This window comes from Pinus tabuliformis, chromosome 4_2 (assembly GCF_031772625.1).
Source record: "Pinus tabuliformis cultivar Carrire ecotype Pingquan chromosome 4_2, CPIR1, whole genome shotgun sequence".
NCBI classification, from domain to species: Eukaryota; Viridiplantae; Streptophyta; class Pinopsida; order Pinales; family Pinaceae; genus Pinus; species Pinus tabuliformis.
The window spans coordinates 328,122,339-328,131,274 of NC_142304.1; positions in this window are offsets into that span (position 1 = coordinate 328,122,339).

Genomic DNA, 8,936 nt, shown 5'->3' on the forward strand with positions numbered 1-8,936 from the left:
GGCCTTACTCAATACCATGGTCCAAAACCACTTAGAACCAATACCTGGGTCCAAATACCTGAGTTCAACACTTCAGATGAGATACCATGGTCCAAAACCATAGGTCCAAATACCAAGGACCAAAAACCATGGACCAAAAACAAGTTTTCCCATATGCACGTGCTTTTCCTTCCATGAAAGTGCGTGCATATGCATATGCGCCTTTTGATTGGTGATCCCGCATGTATATGTGGCTTGGTCACGAGAACTTGCGTATACCTTCTTTTCCTTTATTCTGAGAGCCTGTGAGCCTGAACTGTCATCTGAATGATTTTCCAAGTGAGTTGCCATCAAGGACAATGTTTGTGCCATAGTGCCAAGCCTGTGTCATAATGCCAACAACACCTTACATTGTTGAATAAAAAAAATAATTGCTTGCCAGGGAGGTAAACCTAAAAGAGGTAAATCAACTCTTTTCACTAGGGCAGTAATATGTAGATTTAATAATTTTTTTCCCATATATGATGCTATGCATCAGTGGATGTGTATAAATTGGACCATTAACCATGACATATACCTTTGTTCAAAAGGCTTCTTCATTTTCCAGTTCAATACTCATGAGGAACTAGAGAGGGTATTGAAAGAAGGGCCCTAGTTTTATGGAAATGTAGGGCTATTCATTACCCCTTGGTTTCTAGAATTTAATGCCACAACAATATTGGTCTCAAAAATTTCAATATGAGTGAGGCTAGAAAATTTCCCCTCCCTTTCTTACACCACAAGGTCCTCGAGGAAATTGGAAACACTTTAGGGTCTTCGAAAAAGATGGACACTGAGAGGACAAAGAAAGGGTTATTTACCTTCGCCAGAATTTATGTGGAAATAGATATTAGTTAAGGTACACCTAACTATATTAAGATGAAACATCAATGCATCTAGTGGACCCAAATAATACATTATGAAAATATGACATTTAGGTGATGACTTTTTTATCAAACTAAACATTTGTAGGAGCTAGCACGTAAAAGAAAAGGGTGGTAACCTCGCGGCCCCTACCAAATGGACTATGGGGAATTGAAAAAATTTCAAGAGAAAATATGATCGAATTAGAAACATTGAGGTTCATATAGAATACTTGAGAAACCATTACAAAAGAAAGAAGGAAGAATGCTTAAATATTGAAAAGGAAGATGAATCTCAACAAGAAGTTGAACCAGGTATGTAAATGTACATATTATAAATGATATTTAAAATTTAATAGTATATTGTGCAATTTAATTTTTATTTGATGAACTAATTTGAAAAATATTTTTCAATGTAAACAGAGAGAGATTTTCCTCATAACATTGATGATGAGATTGAAAATGTTGAAAGACAAAGTGAAGAATAAAATGAACTAGTCATTGATGATGTTGTTGAAGACATTGAAAGAGATTCAAGTGAAGAATAATTTGAACCACCAATAGGTATGTATATATATGCCATGTATTATTGAAATTATACATATTTACTAGTTTCAATTTCATTCTCTATTTTAAATTTAATTATTTGATGTATATTTATACTCATTTACATTAAATTTTCATATGTACAAATGAAATCAATATTGGTGATGATATTTTAGAAAATGTCGACGCTAACACATATGGAGATAAAAAAAAGTTGACCATGTTATATGATATCGTGTTAAGATCATTATTGATAAGTTCTTCAAAGAAGAAAATGTAACAGTTTAAGCTCAAATTTTGAGAGGTCTCCTAACATTGAAGAAATTAAAAGAAGCTACAACACTATTGGGAGCTCGAAAATCAACAAAAGATAAAAAGGTGAAGGAGAATGTGATTCAAAATATAAGTAGTGCTCTAAAATCAATTGGAATATCTAGAAAGAAAAGTGATCTAGATGCACGTAGAGCAATACAAACAACAGTGGTTTCATCAACTACTAAAGAAAATTGTTTGATAAAATCTATGGAAAAAGCATTAGGGACCTCATGAAAAACATTGCACAAGCATAAGAAATTTTGATTGCAAATAGATGTAAATGGTGAGATTTCTTGTTGGACATTTATTTGTAGGCAATCATACAAAGATAGACTTGCAAAAAATGTTAAAAATATGATATATGAATATTGGATGAAAAATTCTTGTGTTTAACCAAAAGAAAGGGATGGGATGCAATGAATAATAACACAAAATAAGTATAAATAACATCCAAAACATATCTTGGACACCACTCAGATAGAGTTGTTCAATAAGTTCAAAGAAGAGAATCGTTGAATTAATGTCTCAATCAGTACTTTTGTGCAACAAAAACCATGGTATGTTATGCCTATCACTGTGCATGACACTTGTTGTTGTCGTTGTCATGTGGAATTTCAATTATATTATGACACCTTCCTTAATTTTGGTATAACATTTTGGAGAAATTCACCTCCTCCTTACACTATCCATGATTTCATATTCGAGATTCTATGTGGAAGAGAAAATCATGAATTATTTTACCAAAATATATATGTTGGTGGTAAAAAATGTGATCATTATGCAAATTTCACTTTGTTTCACAACAAGTATCCTATTGATATGAATGATCAATCATTGCCCAACATAAAAGTGGAATGGAGGAGATATGAATATATCCCTACATAGATTATTGCAAGTGCTAGAAGGATTGATTTACAAGAAGAAGAATTTTTTGTGATAGAGTTTTTGAAAAATTTTGAAACAAAAAATTATAAATACATCATGAATTCTCACAAAATTCGATGGTATGACTTGCAATTCAAAAAATACCGTGAAATATTTCCACTAGGGACAATTTTGTCGATAGTTTATTTTGCAGAAAATTACACGTTTGTTGCACAAAATGAAATACAGAGTGAATATTATCATTCTGACTAAGTCTCTATGCCTCTCCATGCTCTATATATACATGCTGAACAGAATGTTGATTATACATAAAGCTCCAGTGAGAATCGACGTGTTATTAAAGAATATCTTTTTTATATCAGTGATGATCGTACACATGATACACATTTTGTACAATGTTGTTTTGATAAGATTTGTGATTCATTGAAAGCTCATGGAATAAAATTCAATGAACATTGGATTCGCCAGATGGATGCACATGTCAATTCAAATATTCATGATCATTCTTTTAGTTGTGTCATCTTGATATGAATACCAACATTAAACATTGTTGGAATTTCTTTGAGACTAGTCATGGAAAAGGAGAATGTGATGGCACGGGGGCATGTATAAAATGAGCACTTCGAAGATATCAAATGGACCACTTTGTGAATTGAATTGTCTCAGTTGATCAAGTTGTTCAATGGTGCTTTTTTTCACTAAGCCATGAGGCTAACCCATAAAGGGAGGTACGCAAGTATGTACATATATATGAACTTGTATATATTTTTAATATATGATGATTTTTATTAATTTTTAAATTTTAAAAATTTAAAAATTATAGTTTAAATAATTGATCGATGATTATATTTGATATATAAATTGTATTTTAAATAACATATTTATATTCTTGTTTGAATTTACTACAGGTTCTTTTGGCATATTGGAGTCCAAGATGTAGATAGATCGATTCCATATGAAGCTGAAACAGTAAAAGGGACTCAAAAATTACATTCAATTAAAACAAAAGAGTACCGAAATGTGTTTGCATTTGATAAAAGAAAAGAATCTTGTTTTTTTCCTAATTGCATAGAGGACACCAAATTAAATGATGTTTGTGAAAATAATATGTATGTGAAAGCTTGGCAACATATAGAACTTAATACAAAGGGGAAAATGTCACTTGCAAGCTTGGAAGAGATGGAATCAGAGGAGACTATAGTGTCATATGAAGGTGATAGAGCTTTGGATCTTGTTAGAGAAGGTAATATTTCAATTTCTTGTGTGTGTGTGTGTGTGTGTGTGTTATATGTTTTTAAAATCATTGTGTGTAAGTATAGATAATAGTTAAAATATAGATCTAGAGCTAATAAAATATCACATATTGATAACTAATTTATTGTTAATGATGATATGAATTTGCACATATTTTTTATTGTGCAGGAGATGCTTTTGCTATAGTTGCACCCATTAACAACATAGAAAATTTTTAAGTATTATTTGATGCGGTGCACTAAATGAAAGATGAAGTTATTTGAGGACTATTTTGATAACAGTATTATGTATGAAAGAGGGTCTATTATACTGAAAGGATATTTTTTCCAAGAAATTCATCAAACCAAGTGTCATGTTTACTTTCAAGACTATCAACCTGATGCCATAAGTTGTCAATATAGTCACTTGGTGTGTGCAGTGCACATAAAGTTGGTAGAAGGTCAATCGAGAAAAAAATGTAAATTTAAAAAATGGAGAATCTCAAAAGCTGACCATGAATTAATAATTGAGGATGGCATTCCATTAGAATATTTTTAATTAAACTAGCTAACAAAATCTTCCCCTTGTATTCATCTAGGAGAAAGAGTTCAAGTAGATTGTTAGACTTTATTTTTGTGCACTCTTAAGTTGTCCATTCTAGCTACTAGGTATTATTAATTTTTTTTATTAATGTGGTGCCTTTGTTGTTAAGTTAAATGGAAATTCAAAGATCCCAAATACCACTATAATGTTAGGATGTAGCATCACAATCTTCTTGTTTTTTGTTGATCATGTGCCTATCATGTTTGTAATGCATTTTTCTTTTTAATTTCATCTTTGTATATTTTCAAACAATTTTAGTGTTATCTTAGTGACATTAATTACTTTATTAAATTCACATTACCATTAATTTAAAATGTTTTGTATCTCTTGTACATCTTGATAGGTCAAAAAAATGCATTTTATTGTGTGTTTGTGCTATACATGCAGTGCATACACCATCTATATGTGCATTGCATAATTTCCATTATATGGACCTATTAAAACTAACAATGCATGCTCCACACATAGTATTTAATATTTGCAAATTTCATTTACTAAGACAAAAGCTAGGCCCATGTTTGATGGAAAATTATTTTCTTGCAGATAAAAGTGAACTCCCTACATCTAGTGGCTTGATCTAGAAACAACATAAACAAAATACATGTGCTTTCCTTATAGAAGTTAGAATATGGAGGAAATATTTACCTTGAGTCCAACACAAGTTCTCCTCTTCTCCCTGCTTGTGAACTTTAACTCCAACTCCAATTTCTATAAATGGGCCTGCAAAACATCTATAAAAGGCATGAAAACTACACGATACAAATACCATAGAATAATATCTCCAATCAATGAGCCATGAAGGCATTTAAATACATATGCATAATATAGACATAAGTATAGGAAAACAAAGCATTTTTTATTATGAAATGTAGGAGAAGATTACAACCCTTTTATAGATCTTGAAAATGTAGATGTCTCCCACCAAAATTTTCCTTCCTTAGCCACAAAGCAAGCTTACAGTCATACTCAAGTATGGTAATGGATCCTTACGTAAAAGGAAACAACATCAGGACATAGCTAAGAGTCTCCAAAATCTAACCCAGACTCTATGGGAGGCAATGAATTTATAAAGTAAATAGGGTAGTTTAGGTTTTACTAATCTAGGACTTAGATCCACATATGAAGGAGGATAAACTCTAGGGAAAAAAGACAATACCTTTAAGATAGGAATTTTATATCTCAATCAATAGTAAATGGTTAAAACCACTTTAGAATCTCCTGGAAAGAGAATATTCGATTTTTTTTTCCCGAAATTCTAGAATCATTGCACTTGCAACAAAAGCAACATGCTCTGGTCAGTGCAGGTGCTCATTTATGCAACATGCAACAGTGTAGGATGCTAGAAGAGAAAGTTTGATGGGTCCAAAAACTAGGTTTTTGAGTTGATTAACCCATAAAACTTGGACCTTTTGGAGAAATAATGCTTAAGGCTTTGCAAAGGGATAATTTCAAGGCGTCAAGGACATTGATTGATCTGGTTTCCAAGCCATTTGAGAAAATGTGAAAAAAATACCTATAATAGATTCGCCCCTAAAGTATAAAGTCAAAAGCAACGACTGAGGACTAAATTTCTTTACTTTGTGACAAGTCTGGATAAATAAGTTGGTCGATTGATATCATCATCTGTTACAATAAATAATCATCATAATATCATGTTGAGGTAGGCATACCCATACTCATCCTATAAGCCAATATTACATGTACAATAATCAAAGTAATGTCCATTCATGATAAATGATGGACCCATGCTTGGATAAACTTCAAAATGACCATAGTCATCATAATTTTTTATATGGTATGAATCTTGAAAGTGCAACCTGGATGGATGAAACTATATTCAGGGTCTTCTACCTCATCACTCGATAATATGAGTCTAATCATGTGAATAAATGAGTTGGAGCCAAACATGGTAGACACCATCTGATTACCGACAAATGATGTAAGTTGTTAACAAATGCGGGAGGAACCACTGATAATGATAATGGCCCTTAAGGTACTTTAGTAAAATCTATGCGGTGTGAATAAATGAGGTGAAGTTGAACACCACACAGAATCTTCTAGTCAAAGGCCAATGATGAGAACTTGCCACTGAAAGTGAGGAAACTTTCCATTGAGTATGCAAGTTCCAAGGCACTAAAGGGAGTTTCTAAGTCAAATTCCTGGATAATGTGCTTATTTAGAAAAGAAGTGACTCATCCCAAGAGGGCCTTGATGTATCCCCCATCAATGACATGAAATGTGTATTAATATTTGAGACCGAATGTAATGATATAAAGCTGGTTCAGGAGACTCAGACATGAAATGAGGCTTAATGTAATGTAGTAGAAAATTTTCTCTTGAACATATCAGAAACACAAAATGGAGTTGGAAGTATTGACTCAAAGACCCATGATGAAAGTATGATCAATAGCGAGGCAAGTGGATTTCCCAACCAAAATCAATCACAAAGATGAAGTGAAAGAGTGTTATGTTCAAGAGAGACTCATTCCCATTAATAGGTATGATTCCCTATATTCCCAATTTCCCAACCATTTCTTGCCATTACCTATTTATTTTTGACAACCTTGAGGAGGATAACATATTCTTGTTCTATAATTTCATCCTTCGGATGAATCCTTCTAAGAATTTTTAATGAACCATTAGAAGGAGTGGTTCGGTCTTGTCATGCTTGACGAGTCCAACAATGCTTAATAGTTTTACAAGTTCAACGAAGGCATAACTCAACTTATTTTTCATATTTAGAGAGTTTAAAAAAGAGGCAAAAAGAAAACTCCAGGATGTTCCTTTTCATAAATTTAGTCTCTTGGGTGCGAAAAGACGTAAAACAATACCTAGGAGAACCTTTTAGCCATGCTCGACTAAAGTATTTATTTTTTGTAAATAGTCTATCCCTATCCAAAAAAGGGTTAAACTTATATTGGGTAGAGATATTTTCATTTACTTTGACGAGTTCGAAAAGACAAGTGCTCGAAAATATTTTCATGTTTGGGGAGTTTGAAAAGAGATAAAAGAGGACTCTAAGGGGTTCCTTTTTTGTAGCAATAAAAGTGTACTCATTCATCAAAATAACTTGTATTAACTTATAATCTGCATTACATCCACCAATTACCATCTAACTTGCTTAGAACATGACAAAAAAGATTAAAAATACATGACACATGGTAAAAATTAGGTCAAAATATTAAAATAATAACTAATTTAGATCATAAAAGTGAAAATGTAACTTCATTTCTTACCATTTTGATTTTTACCCATCTGAGTGAGCTCTGAGTGGTTTTTACCTTCAAACTTCAGCAGTTGATTGCGGCCAATACGGTGGCCCATTTTTAGTACCGTCAGTTCCAGGTAAGATATATATCTTTTATTTTCATTTCTACAGTTTCGATTTCTCATTTCATGCATTTTTTAGGAATATTTTTGAGTTTTTAGGTTTAGACAATCACCCTCGGCCCATCACATCCCTCCTATACCATGAGGTGTGATGGGTTAATAAAACTAACGCTGAGAAAGGTGACCCAGTGCACTCACCAATGGGGGTGAGTGTGACGGGTTGCTTTGTCGAAGAAGAGATAGTGCGATGGGTGCAAAGGGTTTCAAAAAATTGATTTTTTGAGTGATTTTTCTCCCAACAAATTTCAAATTGTTGATCATAGGTGTATTTTCATGTTATTTTGCAGACATTCACTAGAGAGAAATGGATTTTACCTGGAGAGAGAGAGCATGAGGCCCAATACACAGTTGCTTCCATTGACCCAGCAATAATTCAAGCTTTGAGGAACTATGGGCTTCTAAATTATTTCATGATTTTAGGCATGAGGTCCTAGTTAGAGTTACTGGAGTATTTGGTCATATGTTGGGACACATACAGAAAATACTTCAGGATTGGAGTGCATATTGTCACGATATATGTTGAGGAGATCTACTTCTTGACAGGGTTATCATGAAGAGGAGCTCCCATTTCATTAACTAGATTCAAGAGAGGTGGAGAGACAATGAAGGATTATATTGTTGTTCATTTTCGATCTCTCGCTGTAATAAACAAGGATGGGAAACTTGATGTAAATGATGTTGTACTAATTCCTCTCAAGACAATCCCTTTTACTATTCCCCGATTTGCTAGCAGTTCTACTTTACATTTATCTACCAAGACCCAGATGTAGTATGCCTTAGAGTACTTAGAGCCTATAGTATTCAACTGGCGTGAAGGCGTTCTATTCAATATAAAGGAACAACTCAATAGAGACAATATCAGACAATTGAAGAACTTCAGATTTGGCTCCATTGTGGTGTCATTTTCTTTATAGCGAGTTCATTACTATGACCTCAATAGGTAGCCCACAAACTTTCTAGACCTAGAGAACCTTGTATGAGGCAATGGGTAGATTTGATGGCCAGGCATAGAGGAGAACCCATGATGTCATTCACTCCTGTATTTTTTGATTGGTTGTAGTAGAAACTAATTACGATTGAGGA